Source organism: Melozone crissalis, unplaced genomic scaffold (assembly GCF_028551555.1).
Source record: "Melozone crissalis strain CALT ecotype California unplaced genomic scaffold, PUWL_Pcris_2 ptg000004l_1, whole genome shotgun sequence".
Taxonomy (NCBI): domain Eukaryota; kingdom Metazoa; phylum Chordata; class Aves; order Passeriformes; family Passerellidae; genus Melozone; species Melozone crissalis.
In genome coordinates, this window is record NW_026535782.1 from 24,235,061 (window position 1) to 24,255,230 (window position 20,170).

The 20,170-nt window shown below is 37.9% G+C and overlaps 1 protein-coding gene across 3 annotated transcripts in view; it reads right to left on the bottom strand.

Moving 5' to 3' along the window:
- TAFA2 (TAFA chemokine like family member 2) overlaps window positions 1-20,170 on the bottom strand; it is a 188,143-nt gene that overhangs the window by 118,119 nt on the left and 49,854 nt on the right. The window contains exon 2 of one of the 3 annotated variants that reach the window (XR_008483239.1): window positions 1,300-1,358. The exons of the other annotated variants lie outside the window; for them this stretch is intronic. The gene's annotated coding sequence lies outside the window, so the exon portion shown is untranslated. The remainder of the gene's footprint in view (window positions 1-1,299; window positions 1,359-20,170) is intronic. 3 annotated transcript variants of the gene reach the window in all.

The window sequence follows — 20,170 nt, forward strand, 5'->3', positions numbered from 1 at the left end:
AAACTTTCTTCAAAATAGGTATTATATAATTTTGTCATATCTGACAGAACAGCTGTGATGTTTTTTTAAGTGTACTCTGCACCTAACAATCTGTCTCTCTCCATCACACATTACTGCACACACACTTTTCTCAGCCTCTCCATCTTTGCTGTGAAAGCATTACCTGAAGGGCACTACCCCCTTCTAAACACCAGTCGTCACAGAAATACAGATCTTTCAAAGAATTTCCATTTCCTCTATCCAAGGATTGCTCAGTACCCCTTCAGCAAGAGATTTCTGAAATGCAGTTCCAGTTACCTGGATTCTCAGCTTACGAGATGTCCTTTTCCTGCAGATAACTCACTATTTAAATTTTCAGAAGTACTGGATACCTGATGCTAGTTTGCATGCTTGAAAAGAAGCAGTTCTGTATTTGTGTCTCTGAATTTTTTTTATCAAAAGCAAAACTATTTGCATCCTTGTGAACAAGAGATACAGAAATCTTTGTGTCACATATTATGAATCCTTCCCTGTAAGTTAATATCAGTACATCAGAGTAGTCTGGAACAGCTACGTTTCCTTTGTCTTGAGCATCAAAGATGTCAGACAGCAAGAAATGGGAGTCCAGTGAATGGACTAGAAGAGTCTGCCTCCATTCTCTAAACTTCTACAGGTTTCCTACAGGACCTTAGGGGACCCAGTCAGTCTTCTTATACAGAGACACCATCCATAACACCGGAAGGCATAGTAAGACAAGTAATCACCTTACAGTATAAAGTAAAATGTTTAAACACTCAAATATGATGTTAACAAAAGTGGATCATATATACCTACCATCAATACCTAATCTCGCAATTGTGTTATGATACAAATGCTTGACAGTGTACAAAAATTTCTAAGCATTTTCATCATATCCTAGAGATGTTAACAAAATAATGATTATGTAATGGACATGGCATATTAGTTAAATTATAGCGGTTTTAACAAAATTTTAGGTGAACAAGTCCTTGTACCATTTAAAACAGATTACCACTCAAATATCACACTTAAGCTTGTAGTACCATTCTTACACACTCCTGGTGGGTACCTCCTGTAGGCAAAACAACACCTGTGCTATTTTCTCAAGAGCACATTCTTTGAGCACTCATTATTATTTCTCAGGCAGTTATTTCCTATTTGGAGTTGGAAGTGGTAGGGCATGAATTTGTTGGCTGCTAGGCTGTGAAATCTTGTGTGTGACCATATTTCAAGGATGCTTCTCACAGGTTCCATACAGAATATCAGATCCTTTAACGAGATCTGTCCATCCCCACATCTTACTTTTGTTTCTACGGAGCTGTTCCCAGAGGATTAGGAAGTCATTCAGCATAGTTCTCCATCTAGAGAATAAATACAAATATAATCTCAAATCAAAGATCGCAATCATCTCCCAGCTATTTTATTAACAAGTGTTTCTTTTTCATAAAAGAACTTTCAACTATCTGACCTATTTATTTTAGTAAAGAAGAGCTCATCATTTGAGCACTTCACTGTCTGTGAAAGGAAAAACAATGTCCATCAACTGTTAAGTGTCAGAAAAAATCTGATTGGGATGGGGATTGAGTCCCTCTTTACCATGACCGCCAGCCAAGTGACGAGAGGATTTTTAAGATTATTTATAGAAAACAGCTTTATTGCTCTTCACAATAAAGGATTTCTTCTCAGCATGGGTAGCTGGGAAGACAGGAAGCACTTGAGTGTCCCTTCAGAGCCTACTAGGAAGGTTCTGTGCAGGCCATGATCTCCACAGCAAGGCAGACCTCATCCAGGGCCTCAGTGAGCAGCAGATTTCAGTGCCTCTGTTCCTCTCTCATGAATTGCAGAGTACTTAGCCTCAAATTTTTCAAGGCAGGCTATTTTCTCATGTTCTTACAGCACACAGAGTGATTAAACCTGAGCAGAGCTGTGTCTATAAGATGGAATCCAGTTGAACACTTTCACTCCTTTGTGTCTCAGGGGTGTGTAACAAATAAAAAGTCCATTGCTTGCACTCTACAGATAAACATTCTATAGTGGGGCACAGAAAAAGGTTGTAGTACTCTTCTCTTCTTTGACAAACATTACACAACCACATCACGTAAGTACAAATTTTGACAGTTCTGTTTCCTGAATTCTACTCCCTTCTTCTAAAAAAAAAACCTTCCCATTAATCTATTTTAATTTCCTACAAAGAGTGAATAAATGAATATAAAAACACAGTACTGATTACCAGCATCTGTTAGATAGCCTCTGTTATGGTGCTTTACTCTAAAAGATGTTCTTTAAAAATCATCAATCATACTTTCAGGTGAGGAGAAATGCTAAAACCAGAAGGACTTTCTTATTTTCTCACGAGGGCTTATAACTGGAGTTTTTAGCAGCCATCCTTGCAGCCCCAAAAAGTCATTTTATTTTATAAAGGAATCCACATCAAAGATTTCATGCACTGTCAACACATTCTCATCATTGTTTGCCTACACTCTTTGAACTACCTCCTTTCAGCTACTGAAATATTAAAATTGCATTTTCCTCTGTTCTGTCAAAAAGTTGTGCAGCTTAACAGGACAGTATTCTATAGTTCCTGAACATTCTGTTCTCTCCAGAGAAACTTAAAAGTGGGAATTAAATGCATTATTTTGTGAAAAATAACCACAAGAATATAAGAATGATGAGCTTGCAGTAGCATGGGAAAGTGAAAAGGAAATCATTATTCATTGTTTTTTCATAATAAATAATGAATGCTACTTATACTAAGTATAAGGTGAAATCTGACAAAGTTAGAAAGAAATACAAATAGAAATGTTTGGACAGATAATATAGCAATCACTCTCACAGGATACATTGGTGTCTAAAGTTTATATGGGTTCAGTTAGATGAGCTCATGCAAGAAAATTATCACTGTCTATCCAACACAAAGATGCAACCTCTGATTCAAAAGGTTCCCTGATGCAGACAAGCTGGAGGGGTGTTACCAAGTAGGCAGGACCTTTCTGTCCTGTTTCTGCAGTTCCACAGGTTTCCATTCACCAAGGAAGCCCAGGCTGAACTGACCCAGTGCAGCTGATTTATATGAACCAGTGCTCATGGATGAATTTTAACTAACTGCCCAAATCCAGTACCTCAGTACAAGGCACAGAGAGCAGAGCTGTGACAGTCACACATGGGATTATGCATTTGAAATGTTTGAACTTAGCTTTAATGAACAAGTCTTAGTAATTTGCTGGTCAGTATGATTACATCACTTTTTTGTTAAGCATTATGCTGTAACTAACAATGATGTGCTCTCACATCCCTTCTTCTGATAAGGAAGGAAAATGTTCCTGTTTTACAGCTGAGTAGTCAAAGAACAGGGAAATCAGCCATTCCCCTTAAGATGGCCCAATTTCAAGGATATATTTGGCCAAAGATTTAAGTGTTCCAAGACAAGAGTTAAGAACTCTAAATTACTAAAAATCAGTCAGAACTGTATTTGGAACACAATTATTCTATACAAGAAAGCTAAATATAAGCTAACCACTTAGTAAATACCACCAACACACTGTGACCATTCCTATACCCTCTGCTCAGATGACAACTTTGCTACTAAGTCAGAACTTCTTCCACATGAGCCTCATACTTGCACAGAAAGATAAGGCAAATGAAGGATTTCAGGGGTTACAAAGATAAGACTCCAAACATAGGATTCAGATTTCCAAATGAGTAGTGCATGAGTTCCTTAAAAAGTAAAATCACAAATAAATAATGCAATCCTGAAATTTTCTCATACCATGCATATTTCATGCATGTTTTAGTATATGCTTGGAAAACTTATTTTATCCATTGGATTACAGGTATTTGCTTCACAAAGTGCAGTAAGTACTTAGAAGATAAAAATTTTCATGGACTCTTGCAAACAAATATTTTGAACAGGTGTTTTTGGTTTTGATAGCAGAACTTTTCTAATCATTAGATCTCTAGACTTTTATGAGGCATTAGAAATTTTATGATGTAAGATTTGAGAATTATACAAAAGTTATAGCCGCAGTCTGAAAAATATTTCAAAAAAATAACATCCCTGGATGCTGCTGGTCCCAGGAGAGTCAATGAAAAGCCGGGAGTGATTTCACACTCACAATATGATTTAGAGTGATTTCTACAATAACAACTTCAGAGCTCTCATTGGGTTTGATCTAAAGTCTTATTAAGTTTGTGGTAAGGCTTATCTGTCTTCCTTGTCTTGGATTTTTCCTCTGTTCAAAAAGCAGTATGCTATATTGCTCTGTTTAAAACCTGTTTCTTTGGATTCTCTTCATTCATTTTTAAAGTATTTATAGAAACATCATCACAAATTATTGTACAACTGCTAATAATGGACAAATAACTCAGAAACTCTGCCTTCCTAATATTTCCCACATTGCAGTTTTGATAGAACTCATATGACTAATCAATGAATTACTGAGCAGTTAGAAGAGTCGATGTACAAGTCACTTTTTAGAAGTGCTTATTTTAAAAAACAGAGTACTAGTGAATCCAAGAAAACTGATAGAATTAACTCTCCTATGTTCCTGAATGCTTTCTTGTAGATAAACAAAGACACAAGCATTCATCAAAGTCTTTTCTAAAAAGAAAACCTGGCAGGAGGTTCTGACATTATGTCTGATCTACACCCCAAAATATTCACTTATAATTATTAGCTTATAATTAGCTTACTAGCTTATTAGCTTGTAATTAGCTTATAATTTTCTCCAGGAACACTCTGAGAGATACTCCTGTCTACATCTTCTAAAATAAACCTTAAAATAGACAAATACAGATCAGATAGCACTGGGATCATCTTAGAAAAGGTATGTGAGAAATTTTGAAGCTCTGGTCCTAGAAAAAGAGCCATGATACAGCCATGACCCTGTAGCACCAGAACTTTAGCAGTAGGAATATTTTATGTTAATTTTCATTATTAGTTCTTCATCACAATCCTATTCTTACATATCAACGTGGGGGGTTTTGTACTGCAAAAAAAAAATTAATCCCATTAAAGTTCCAGACTACCCACCCCCACTGCCTCATGTATAGTGTCCAACAACATTCATAGCCCTTGGGCTGCCATGGCTCAGCTGCAGATCCTAGTTTATAACAAATGGATGCAAACATGCATTGCTTCAAGGACACTGACGTATAAATGATAGTTTTGTCTAGTAGAAAACACTACAAAGTTTTTCAACACTTTAGTAGCTTTTATTTCATACTTCAATAGCAATGAAATGTTATGTTTAAATCTGAAGATCTTTCAAAGCTGTATATTCTTGATACAGGAATATTTGAAGAGCATCAGAGGAACAATAACTTTATTTACTATAAAAAGATGCTTTATATCAATTAAAATATAATATTACAATAAACAGAATAGTACAGCACTATTATCCCAAATCCAAGGCAAAACAAATAAAATTAACCATGCTGTCGTAGAAACATGGATTGCTCCTGTGATGTCCTACCCTTAATATACCTGCAAAAGCAGCTATACTACTTGCATACCCCAAAATTCAACAGCTTCAAGTGAAATGGAAAACATCAGACCCCTTCCTTGAACAGTGGTGTTCCAACACTGGAACAATGAGAGATCCAGCTTGTCTGCTTTTGCCAGTCCCTAAGAAGCGACCTACTTTTTCACAAAGATTAAAAACCAATTATTTTAGAATAAAATGCTGTCTGACACTGAGAAGTAACAGCTGAATATTGTCAGTCTCATATAACATATGCTGGAAGTGCCTCTGTTTAAGAAGCCCACTGCTGCATGCTACACCTTTCTAGATGTCTGAATATGTTCTAAATTAATTGAAACACAACAGACTCCTATCAGATCTACAGTGGCACCAATGACTACACAATAAAAAATAAAATAATTATTCTGTATTAAGAGGATGAAAGAACAATCTCTTAGTGAGACAGAGGACTGTGGAAAAGAAAACAGTCCACTCTAGCTCCCTCAGCTTAGAGAACCAGCCCTCATCAACTGGGTTCTCCACAACAAGGGGCAGTTACGCATTATCTACTATACTAACCCTTATTCCCACTGGGAAACATCTTTATCAGTACAAAACTGACTTCTCAGCATCACTGATGCTGTGGAAACTGAAGAGGGATTTTGTTGAAATTATGCAGTTGCACGCATATCTCTTTTGTCACTGTAATTCCCTACCTATTTTTTCCAATATTTAGAGCAGTGAGATTCAGCGTATCAAAGCAAAGTCCCACCTCCTCCATTCCACACTATAAGGTGCAGCACAGGAGCTCTACCAGGACTAAGAGCACAAGGTTAGATCTGCCCCAGAATGGTGAATGGCCACAGTGCCCTGTGGCTGCCTCACGTCCTGATCCGCCACCGCTGTCAGCAGGAGTCACACCGCAGCTTTTGGCACTGCAAACACACAGCACTGCCTCATGAACTCAAGTGCAGCTTAAGAAACTTAGCAAGTCAGCCAGTAGAGAGAAATACCACTTGAAAGAAGAGTTTATTTAAACAGGCCTTCAAATTGTCAGTTTAAGGAGACAAGTTTCAACTAGTTCTACAATTATTGTCTTGTATATATCCATAAAGCAATTTGTTATCCTAAAGTGCCTAAACTTTTTATGTGGGGGAAATTCCCCAAACCTTCTCACCAAGAATCACCACAGTACTCCAGCTAAAAAGTTACCTTTCTTACATAACATTGATAGAATAAAGGAAGAAAATTAAGAAATATTTAGTAATAAATAAAATATATCAGATGTTTGGAATAATATCAATTTTTTCAAAATTTTCATAGAACATTAACAGATTTCAGCAATATAGATTATTTAAAATCTGATAGGTTTACTGAAGACTTGAGGCTGTTGCTTTCCAAGCTTATAAGCAAAATACCTTTATTGTGCAGAAACTCCTTTAATTTCAATTCTGCCCTTGTTAACAGTTGCTTAAATGGAAAAAAAAAAAGGGAGGGTTCCAAGATGCTGGCAGGTAGGAACTTCTTTACTTCTGTCATGATTTCTAATGCTGTTAAATTAGAAAATATAAAACAAGCAAATTAAAATGCACTAACCTCCCAAAAGAGCTAATGACAAAGGTGGATCTGAAATCAAAAATGCATATTATAAATCCATCATAATGAATGTTGACATTCACCAAAACATGAAGTCCTCAGTTCAAATCCCACTACTCTTATATAGGTCAAACTCCACATTAACTTGACTGAAAGATAGGTTGTTTCTCTAGGGAAGAGATGATTTCTTACAAATATGATTAAACTCCAGGAAAAGCACACAGCACTCAACTACATGTAAATAATTTGATGTCCACCCTAAAGAATTTACAGCCCAGAAATATAAATGCAGGCTATCATTGAAGTATCAAACACCTAGGCAAAGGGGCCTCCAAGGAGCCTCTTTGCTTTCTGCAGTAAGTTTTATATAAATCATACAGAAAAAGAAGAAAATCCTTCCATTGTGTTGGGAGGATTATCTGGTTTGAAGTAAGTTATTCTGACTTTCTCACTGCAGTGTTTCAGGGTTTGTCTCTGCTGCCAGCTTCTCACAGGACAAACAGCAGCAGAGCTCTGCCCTGCAGCCAGGCCCAGCTACCCCAGCTCACTCCGCAAGGGGATGCTTCCCAGCCCCAAGATCCCTGCAGCATACATCCAGATGAAACAGCCTATATATTCTGCTCACTTATAGTACTTACTCCTGAAGAGGAAATATATCCCATCTCACCAGCCTAACAAAGACTCTTACTGCACTTTGCAAAATAGAACATGTTTATTTTAACAAGGCAATTCACTACAAGGTTAGAAATCGGACTGCAAAAAGGAAATATTCTAGAGTCCTTCTTGGCTACTTTGGCATCTCATGCAGAAAATCCTTTAGCTGGTCTCAGAGCTTTAACCCAGAGAGAAACCTGTACAGCACATTCATCTGAGCGTGGATCTGAGCCTGGGCCCTTTCTCTGGGTCTCATTTTATGACACGCCAGCTCCTACATTATTCCTTCTCTCTTCAGCAGAAAACAGACTTGAAAAACAGCTAACATTTTCTGTTAGTTCCTCATTTTATGCAGTCTGGGGCTGGTGAATAAAAGGCTAGATAATAGTTATTCAACACAGACCAAGTCTCAGCTCCCATGTTCTGGAGACCATCTGCCTGTGCATTCTTTTCTTTGTTCAAGAACATCACATGTTTCAAATAGCAAAAGAATGCATTGGAAAAATGCTTTCTGGAGGCATAGAAGACTGAAATGAAATACTATATCCCAGGCTAAAATCAGAACTCTCAGAAATATGTTTGATCCCATGGATTCACTGGAGTGAATTTTTTGAGCCTTTCCAAAGCCTGTATGTTGCTGTAGACCAAAAAATAGGTACCCAAGAGTCTATCAGAATGGAAAGCTTTCATTTAGGCTTTGTAATATAAGGCATAAGCTGCTTTTCCTTTGAAACCAACCTTTCAAAATTACTTTTTAGATGTTCAGGCTTCCTCTTAGAGGGAAAAAGACTTTTCTAACATAAGGTTGCTAATGAGACAGAACGGACTGGCATGCATAAACACATTAGCACTATCGCCCATATTGATAAAATCACTCTGATTATTCTGCTTAGGAAAGTTAAAAACCTTTTTTTTTTCACCTATATAATACTGAAAAAAAGATCTGCTAAATAGAAAGAGAATTATTTCCTTTTTTTCTGTCATTATTTAAATTAGCTATGGAAAATAGTAAAAACAACATTTTTACATCTTCTATGTGCTAATATCAAATCTATAATGAAATCTGGACTGTCATTTGGTCAGTTTCAATATCTGTGATTAATTAGCTTTCAAGAATACTCATCCAAGCCTGTGTTATACACGTGTCAATTAAAAATAGGAGTAGAAAAACCTGCAATTCAGATGTTCAAGTAAACACAATGTATTTCCATGTTGATTGAAAAACAACACAAGTTCAGCTTGGGGAATATCCATGGATAATTTACTGTCTTGATGATGCACAAATATTAATAGACTTCTTCAAGACAGCTCAGTAAATTGGATGATATATAGAAACTATAAAATGATTACTCACATGACAGGCTTATAATAATAACAGCTTAAAATCTCCCAAATACATAGAACCATAGACTCATTTAGATTGGAAAAGACCTTTAAGATCATTATATCCAACCATTAACCCAATACTGCCAACTCCACCACTAAACTACATCCCTAAGTGCCCCATCTACATCTTTTAAATGCCTCCAGGAATGGTGACTCACACACTTCCCTGGGCAGCCTGGTGCAATGTAATATAATAATTAATATGCATTTTTCTACAAACAGTATTTTTTAAATTTAATAATACATTTATATAATCTCATTTTGAAGAGAATCCTCATGGCAGCATAATGAGTCAGCTGCAATTTCCTAACAGTGTGGGCTGAAAGTCCCTAAAAGAGTGAATTACAATAATCAGCCCTTGAAATGACAAAAGCATTAATTGGCATTTCTGTAGCTTTATGCTGATCAAGGTCTCAGCTTGGCAGTAATATAGAGACTGCAAAAAGGAGCCTTTGAACCAGATGCAAATACTTACCAAATGGTAAAACTAACAGCAAGGTGACACTTTATGACCAGATGTATCAAATGATGCTAAAAGCATTACAGATTGTAATAGCAAAAAGAAAATACTAGACGAAAAAATTGTTTTAAATATTCTGCAACATAATTTGTGCTCTGTGAAGCATTAGCACTGGTATTTTTCTGAATAGATTACACTTCTATAAATGAAAACATAATTAAGAATAAATGGAATAACATCTAAATTACTTAAACACTTGGTCACCAAAAATGGATTATTGTTGTTGGCAGACTTCTCCGTTCTCCTAATTAAAGTCAACCATTTAAAACACTTTCTTCCTATTAATGTGACACATGTGATGAAGGAACTATAAAATTTAACACCCTCTAATGAAACCATTTCCACCTTGCACTTCTTCTCGTTAAATGGTGACATTCAGTTCCCCAAGGAAAAGAAACAGCCCTATGGATTTCTCAGGCAGTGAAACCACTGGTGAAAAAACAAACCACAGACTGCTTTTCAGTGACTTTGTTGGGAGCAAAGAAGGATGGATACCACAGAGGCTGTCCAAGCAACCTGCTTCACTGCCCGATGGTTCTCACAGGAACAGCCTTTCCTTAAATCCAGTCTGAACACCTCATGTTGTAACTTTTCCTTTTCCTCCCACCATGCAACACTGTGAAGTCCCCTTGAAGTCATCTTTTTGCCAGGCTGAACATCCTTCCCCAGCTCCCCCATCTTCTCACAGGTGAGCTCACTGAAGTTCATTGATGCCTTCTCCCACCAGGGGCCCAAAACCAGATGCAAGATCTAGATGCTGAAAAGAGGCAGACAACCCCTTCCCTTAATGTGCTGGCTGTAACCCTGCTTGCACAGCTCACAGGACACATGGCTGCTCCATGCCCACTTGCCCACCATGGCCCCAGGATGCACAAACTCATCACACAAACAGGAACCAGGAGCACTTCTCTCTCATGCTGACAGATGAAACAGTGGCACCTGGGGCCATCTTTCCAGCAATAGCCTTGTCAGTATGACTGATGGGTTAGTTGTAGAATCATGCTTTAAGAAGGAGACAAGGAAAATCCACCCCCTCACCCTTCCTGAAAATCTGTGAGGAAACATTTTCCTAAGTAATTTTTTTAGTACGCTAGGCAACCCTATTTCTTTGGGGACCTAAAATCACTGAGGCATATGACTCCCTCTGAAACTGGACAAGAGTAAGAAAGTAAGTAAGTAAGTAATGGACAATAGTAAGTAAGTTAGTAATGTTCTGTAAATTCAGCATTAACTGTCCTTAAATCTTCTGTGCACTCCCATGCACCCTTGGTCAGACTTCTAAATACGTCAGAATAATTCTTCATGGACACTTTAAATATAGCATCAACTGAGATGAGAGTAAAAATATACTACATAAAGATTCACAACAGGGAAATCCCATAAACAGCTCTAGATAAAATCCTCTGCTAAAAATTGATTAACCACCCAAGCCTCTGCTTCTCCTACTTTAAATTATGCACTAATTAATGTTTGCTTCCTACTAAAGAGTGGCATTAATATGACAAGAAACAAGATCACAAACATTAAAAAACACAAAACACCTGATTAGCTCCCATTACTGAAAAAGGAACCCAACAGATAATTAATTAGTCTTACTAATTACAGCTATTCCTAAATCCTATGAGAGACCTTACATCAGTGTAACTCCTATTCCTATACCAGAATATCATCTGAGGACCTGAACAAACATTTGCCTTTAATTTTTAACCATCTCAGCTGTCATTTCTAGATACAGCACAGGAAGTTGCCACCTCACTGCAGCATGATCCCCCCTCATTGGCACTGGTGAGGCCGCGCCTCAAGTGCTGCATCCAGTTCTGCACTCCTCACTTCACAAAGGACATTGAGGTGCTGGAGCATGTTCAAAGAATGCAGCAAGGCTGGTGAAGAGTCTAGAGAGCGAGTCTGGTGAGAAGTGGCTGGGATTGTTTATCTTGGGAAAAGGGAGGTTCAGGGGAGCCCTTATTGATTTTGACAAGTACCTGAAAGGAGGTGGTAGCGAGGTGGGGCTGGGCCTCTTCTCCCAGGCAGCTAGCGATGGGACAGGAGGAAATGGCCTCAGGGGAGGTTCAGATTGGACACTGGGAAGAATTTCTTCATGGAATGGGTTGTCAAGCATTGGAATGGACTGCTCCAGGAGGTCCTGGACTCACTGTCCCTGGTAGTGCTGAAGAAATGACTGGACATGGCACTTAGTGCTATGATCTATTTGGCAGGGTGGTGCTATGATCTATTTGGCAGGGTGGTGATGGTGCAAAGCTGGACTCAATCCTGGGAGTTTTTTCCAACCTTAATGATTCTATCCTATGGTTCTATGATTTGCTGTCAGCATGGAAACTTTCTTTTGCTAACTTGACAAACAGAAATAAATCCTAGATTCTGAATACGTGTTTAGGACTTACTAGTTTTTATTTAGATAACAGAATGGTACGGAGGCCTGCATCTGGTCATAGAACCACCTATTTTAATTTTAAATATGTTCCCTAGTATATGCTTTACAAGAAACCATTCTCAAAGTATTTAATTATTTAGAATCTTAATTGATAAATCAGAACTGTGTTTTAATATATTATTTTCCCTCCAAGTATCCTGGTTCTGGCCAGGAATGAGTTAACTTTTGCAGTAGCTGGAAGGGGGTATGGCTAGGACCCAGAAGTTATTCTAGACCACTTTGCCAGTGGTAGGAGGAAGGGATTCTCTTCCATGGAGAAGGGCTCTTTTGGGTCCACATAGCATGGCAGAGGGCACAGTCAGCTATTGTCTGTTCCTGGGGGCATTTCTGTGTGAATTGTTCAGCTCTTTCTTGTACCTTCTTGTCATTATGACTGTTGCTGTTGCTGTTTGGTTTTTTACTTCATTGCTGTTTCCAGTAAATTGTTCTTACCCCAACACCTGATGTTCATCTTCAGTGCCCCCAACTCTCCTCTCCAGCCCAACAGCAGAAGGGAGAGAGGGAGCAAGCAGGAAGGATGTGTTTTAGAGAGCCTCAGTGAGAGCACCAAACTGGAGAATACCATTGCTAAACTATGACACCATGCAAAAGAAAAATTGGATACTGAACCAAGAATTATGTCAAATTACATGCAATACATGGAATTACATGTTGGCAGTGGTGTCCCATCTCATCAGGCCAAGAAACGAAGGTAGATGGGACTCTTTCTTTCAAAATATTCTTCTAGGTCATTTCTTGAAAATAAATTTATACAAGCAGAATTTAGTGCCTATAGCTTCACAAGCTTCAGGAAAAAATGCAAACAATTTATAAGCAAACTGAAGTGCTGACCTTACCAACAAGTTTTCTCATTTCATTAACAAAGATGTAGACTTGGAACAACAGTATGAAGAGTTGATACTAGTAATTTCTCAAATGAAATTGTGCTGCTAGGTAATTCTGACAGCTTTCAACCACAGATAGCTCACACTAATGAAGATGGATGCTATATTAGCAGAGAGAGGCTGGTAAGTTAAAATCCTGCACATCACAGGAGCTGGGTCCTTCTCTTGTGTGACTTAGGCTTCCAATTCCTTTTAACAGACAGCTTAATTTACATTGGTTTTCTCTGAAGCATTGGAATTTACCCTATTACTGGTAAAGCAAGAAAGACAGGATCCAGTATCATGGATGCTGCTGTCACACTGGAACTTCAAATGACTCTCCAGTTTCACATCAGAATGAACTTCAACTTCTCCTTCAGAAGAATCAAATCCAGTAGGGATCACTGGACTTTTGATTGCCTCTTGAGATTGAGTTGTAGCTGGATAAATCCTTGACATCTCAGAGATATAGGACATGCCCATGTCTCTCAATCTCTCTTATTTGCTTTACTGTGACATTGTAGTTGTCTCTTTTTGGCCTTTCACTACTTTTGTCTTGTCTTAGCATTTGTCACAGAGCAGTAGGAATCACTTTGTTATGGATGTGTGACTATTTGTGCAGCAGATGTTCTCTAAACATCAGATTCTATGAGGCAGCTCTTGTGTGAACCCCTGAAAGAGACGTCTGTTGTAATAATTGTAATAATTCACAGTGATTACAGGGGATTAGACTTAATGACAGTGTTAGTTTATACCTGCCCTATCTCACGTCTGTATAACAAATTCCTTCTTTACAACTGATAAATATTTTTCCTTCACTTTTAAAAACTATTTCTAGCCAATTCTTTAATTAGAACGTATTCTGAAATCCTCAGGACTGAGAAGGAAACAAAGTCAGTTAGCCTAAACTCTAAAAGTGCATACAAAACCTGTGAGTAACAAGTTACTGCTCTAGAATCTCCCCCTTGCTTCTCCTATGCAGAACACAGCCCCTACCATGTGGTGATGGAGTATCAGATGACTTCTTTAAAGCAAAGAATATCCAGAGGCTCTAAGATTTCTCCCATTTCTCCTAAGCCCAAACACATCTTTTCAGAACAGTGGATCTGCAGCTTGCCTTACAGCAAGGCAGATAACTGAAAGATCACAGAAGAAGCAAACATCGGCATTTCAAAGCCTCACAACAGTTTTCCCAAAGCAGTCAGCACAAGCTATAGCTAAGTACATAGGAAGTACATTACTATTTTCAGTCAGGATGGAGTTTTGCTGCATTAGTGGCTTTTTCTGGGGGGGGCTGATCTTTTCTTTACAAGATATTTCTTCCCGTTACAGAGAAGCTGTATGAGAAACACTTCAGAAAAAAACATCCCATTCAAAGCAAACAAGACTTTTTGGGATTTGGTCCCATTCTCCATGCTGGCACCATGATGGAAAAAAACATCCTTTGAACAAAAGAACACAGAGCAGCAGTAAGTTCCTGTCACAGCAGCACAGTCCAAGCTCCTCTTGATTACTCTCTACACTATTTCACTATCTACAAATTCTTCAATGACCTAATTCTGTATTTTACTGCTGAATGACTTCAACTGAGAGGACTCAAATAGTGTTACCAATCAGAAAACACATCAAAAAGAAAGCAGAAAGTTCAGAATATCGATATTGATGTTTTAGTACTTAAGAGGCAAAGTGATTGATGGATGGCTCAAGACTCTCAAAGTCAAAATTCTGTAAACAAAAGGGGGATTTTTTTTTTTTTTTTTGTTTAAAAGAATTAATTACCATGGCAGTATCAGTCTTGGTAAGAAACAAATGTGAATGCCTCTTGCCCTCCCCACTACTAAGCTAGCTATCTTCACCTCCTTGCTGTGAGGTGAAATAGTTGTCAAAACTATTTTTAGACTGAATGACCAGAGTATTTCTTATCTACTTCCACTCTGTAGCCAGGACAGGGACAGGATAGACATGACAATAGGATGGCTGCATACAGAGGGATTCTAGTCATCAGCAATACTTCTGAGCGATAAAATAATTACAAAAGAGGATAGTTGTTTTCACTATTATATAAGAACTCTTTTCAATAACTACTTTGCTGTATTCAGAAGTCTGAAAAATACATGCTGAATTTAGAGCACCTCAACTCTTTGGGATTGGTCCTAACAAAACCTTTTGAAAGGGATCAGTTCTCTAACAAGAACATCACCGCACTGGACAACTAGACTTATTATCTGACTACAAGACAATACGATTTACCCCTGCTTAGACATTTATAGGCACCATATTCTCCTCCTCTGCTCTTAGGAATTTTATTTAATACTACTCTTGAAGAAACACACTGACACTAAGTCTCACATGTTCAGCATTTGATCGATGATGCAGTATTTCACTTCATGTGCTGCCACCATGAAAGAAACTCATGCACTTATGTAGACCAGTAAGAGGATGTCCCTTTCAGCAGCCTGCAGATGCACACAGAGCTCCTCCCCAGATGCTATTTACCAGTTACATTTTCCAAGACATACCATAAAACCAGTAAGTAATGGTACCACATGGTGTTTTCCAGTAGTTCTGTTTCTTTGTAGAACATCTTGCTCAAAGGAATTTGGCACCATTACTACTGTCCTTTTCAGGACCCAATAGCATACTGTCTCATGTAATGAGGGAGCCACTTTGAAGGTCAGAGCATACAGAAATTAGTAGGATCAGCCCTTATTCATCGAGGTGTTACACAACCTGAAGCAAATAACAGATAACATCCCATGTAAGAAGAAAGCCATATGCAATCATGAGACGCACAGATAAACACAGAAAATCATCATTGCTTATCTTAGTAGCTTAATAAATCTGCAACTTCAGATCTGTAGATCAGCCATGAGAAAAATCACAGAGTGATTCAGGTTTATTTCATTAACAGTCTGTGTGATCATTAATTCCTTGGACATGGGACACTTTTATACAAATGCAGTTAGCAAAATTGCTATTCAAAAGGTAAAAAAGAAGCAATCCAATAAAGACTAGAAAGCACAGTATTTCAGTAAACATGATATTGTTATCAACAAATTGATAAACAGCAGATGACCATAAATTCAGTACGTCTTTCTCTGATATGCAATCACTGTCAATACTTTTTGTTTCTGTGTAATCTCTCAGGCAAAAAATCTTAGAAATTCCTTATCATAGGACCACAAGGTGTGCCACAGGCAATTGGGGTTTTTTCCTTCCTTTACTCTTAAACACATTACCACTTTGTGCTTGAGATGTGATAATTGTGTACTGCAAGACTGCTTTCCTTCACTGGATGGCATGCAGAAGTCTATGTTTCCTCTGAAGCCCATCAAAATTAATAGGTTTTTTACCTTTAGAGAATGATTAATGCTTAACATTTACCTTAATTCCCTTTTGGCTATATTTCTATTTTCCTAAGGTGTCATCCTTTTCCTGTGTACTGACAAGCAATGAGAAAAAAAATGCTTCAAAAACAAAAACCCAAGCTGACTGGAATTAGGAGGAGTAAATAGTGTGCTCACTGGGTAGTAATTAAAAGCCATAAAGCAGGAAGAAGGCTGGAGGTACCTAAAAGGCATTATAATTAAAACCTAATGTTTGTTAACTGTGAGTGAAGCATTGAAGTAATTGACATGAATGACAAAACTCCCACTGAATTCAACTGGGGCAGGATTTTATTCTATAAGAGTTCAAGAAGGCCAGTTTAGCTTCAGAGAGATTGATTGCAGGTTTGTGGATTAAAAAAAACCTTGCTGAAAATGGGAACTAGTGATTTATATACAATGCTTTGCACAGTTGTGAAATAGCCACAAAAGAAATTAACAGAGAGAATTACAATCAAATTATTTAATCCTTAAGAAAAGGGATTTTTTTTAAATATGATTAGGGAAGAAAAACAAAGGAGACAAAATCAAGAAAAATTCTGAACATGGAACAACTTTATTCAAACTAATAACCAGGAAGAAAGTGATGAAGCAGTTAAAAAGCAGTGATAACTTTATAGAGCATAGCTATTGATAAAAAGCATGTTGGGAATACTTAGACAATCTGAATTCATTCAATAACACATAGTCTATTTAACCATGAAACAGAAACGAATTAAGAAAGAAAAGAAAGAGAAGTTGCCATTCAGTATATCTAATCTCCAGAGCCCAGTTAAGTAATGGAACCACTCTTCAGAAACAATCAATCCAGTTTCAGTGGTTTTAGCACCATGCTGTCAAAAAGTGGAAACGCAATGTAAGTTTGCCTAGATATAGTCAATGGATTTACAAAAACATATTTAAAAATATCTCACCACTAATCTATAACAAATATTCCAACAAAAGTACTACTTTGTACAGGGAATCTAGCAGGATAACAAACTAGTGTTTAATATGACAAAATGAAAGAAATGTCATACTAGACACAATGCATGTGAATCGCAAAAAAAGTGCAGAAAACTAGGTACACAAATCTAGCTAAGAACTTGGAGGGCCACTGTGGCAAGAAGAAAATTGTGTTAATTTGGCTAATATATACAAAAATCTGACATCAACAGTCCACAAGCAGTGGAAATATTAGCAGCCTCTGAGCCCAAGGAGTAATGATACTCTCTGTGTCTGGAGAACACTTACAAAATCACTCCTCTCCAGATGAGCAAATCTTCCCTGCAATATAATCTTTACATAGATTAATTCCTAAAAAATTATGAGGTGGAATTGTGAGCATCCTCCTTCTGGAAGGGATGTGAGAAGCCCTGAAAAACTGGTGGAAAACAAGTCTTTTTAACAAAACCAGCAAGCAGAAAATCTCCTAAAACAACATGCAACCTTTCATGGTCTGATCCTGCAAATCAGCAACTAAAAGTAAGCATTTAATTACTTATTTAATTTGTCTGTGTGAGATTTTTAAAAAAAGACACGGAGCCAACTGAGGGAGCTCGAGAGCTGTGCGCTCTTAAACAATGTCTCTAGAGAGTCCCAGTTGGAGCTTTCAGCTCTGGTGAGATTTCAAAGCCACAAGAAAAAGGGCAGAGGATGGTGCTTCTGAGGCATCATGAGCTCTGTCTCTTTTACTCAGTCAGGCTCCCTAAGAGGTAGTGGCTCTTCTGCAGACTTTTGCAGACCTCACTACACTTCCTATGCAACTGTACCTTCTCTCAAAGGGCCGGCAGATGGCTACTCTAATGGGGCGAGCACAGGCACTTCCAACTGCTCTCATCTGCACAGTATCCTCATGAGACACTCCTGGAATTTCTGTGCTGCACTGAAAAGGCTTAGTAAGAAAATATCCCCCTCAGACATGAGTCACAGTCCCTCTGCAGAATATGCAGTTTGTTCGTACAGCCGTGCAAACACTCCCTGGAGACCTGACGCACATCCTCATGCACATTCTGTAGGAAACTCTATTTTTCTCTCTTCCCAACATCCACGTACAGCATAAAAAGTGCAAATAGGGCAGTCTAAAACTTCCAAAAAGCACACACTACTTGCTTATTCTAGCTTACTGTGGTTTCACAAGAAGGTAAGAAAAAGACAACCCAAGCAGCAAGCGTCCCATTTTCTTTGTCCTACATCACGTACTCATGGCTTTATATTTACCTTTACAGTCATTTTTAGAATAGTACATTTATTTTTATCTACCAGGTCAGGTCATTCTGTGCATACAATTGGTAGTCTTATCTGCAAATTTTGGAAGGAAAAGGTTTCTTCAAACACTATGAAGAGCTGAGAAAATGTTGACAAGACTTAGATTATCAACAAGAAAATCACCTTAATAGCTTTTCACACCCCTTACTAGTGAAGAAATAATGAGCTTCTTTTTAAGTAAGAAGTCACTTGTTTCTGTTCCTGTACAGAAGTGATATTCAAAGCTAAAACTAGAATAGAAGAATAATTTTGCTCGTGAGTTGCATCATATACACTGTGTAACATTAGGCAATATATTTGGAGCTGTGAAAATCAGACATAAATCATTTCTGCTTCACAAGTCACCTGTAAGGAAGTATTTAATGTTTTTTTTTTACTCTACTGTGACTACATAATTGAAAAGTATGTACTAAAAATGTTTAAACATGAGATTCAATGGCTTAAAATGAATACTGATGCAGTAAAAATAGATTCCTTGAGAGAATTAACTAATCATTAATAACTTGAATTGACAAAGGTAAGACTAATCAAATTCTGGCTTCATAGTAATTCTTATAAAAATGGATGTAAGGCGAGAGCAAGCTAATGAAGTGAGAATAACTTCCACAAAAATAGTAATGAATATACAGCACATTAACTCTTTATAGAATTATATTTTCATTTCAGTATTTCCTTTCTAGGTCAAGAAAATCACAGGTCACTTAGGGCAGGCTAAGAAGGGAAAAGATAATGCTTTCTATTACCATAAAAGAAAGGTTTATTTTATGTTATGAAAGGGGATCAAGTGTCTGAAAGGTGCTGACCAGAATGATTCAGCTACAGACATAAATGTACAAACTACGTTGAATACAACTTATTTGAAAACTCCATTGTTCACCAGAGTGCCCAGCTAGCAGGATTGCTATGCCCCTGTAAGTTAAAGACAAAACTGAAAAAAATCACAGTTGTATTCCTTGAATATGACCCTCAAACTTGACAACAAAGTCTGAGGTCTCCATGGGAACCAAACCAACCTCCATGTACAGAATTCACCAGGCTGGAAAGCGTGTGCACTGTAAAGCACATGATCTTGTGCGCAGGGCAATCAGAACCCCTGTACATGCATAAACAGCACGGAGAGTAGAGACACGGGGGAGCTTTCAGAAGTGTCACACTTATAATGCATGGCTCTACACACAGCACACACGTTCAGAAGCTTCAAGTAAGACCATTCCTATGTCCAGAGTCCCAGATGAGACTACTATGAAATGCTGATGTGCAGCAGCTGGAGCAGGGCACCTGCACTATGTTTATCAGGTATCCCTAAATGCCAGGCACATTTATAAAGAATTCAAAATGTGCCAAAATTTCTAGAGAATAAAGCTGAGAAAATCCAGTCATACACATGTGGGCTGGATTTGGCTGGGATAGAGTTACATTTCCCCACAGTAGCTAGTACAGATCTGTGTTTTGGATTTGTGCTGAAAAGAGTATTGCACCATAGAGATGTTTTAGGTGCTGCTGAGCAGTGCTGACACAGCATCAAATCTTTGGGCCTCTCCTGCTTCCTGTCAGCAAGGTGGCTGGGGGTGCACAAGTCATTGTTAGGGGACACAGCTGGGACAACTGAC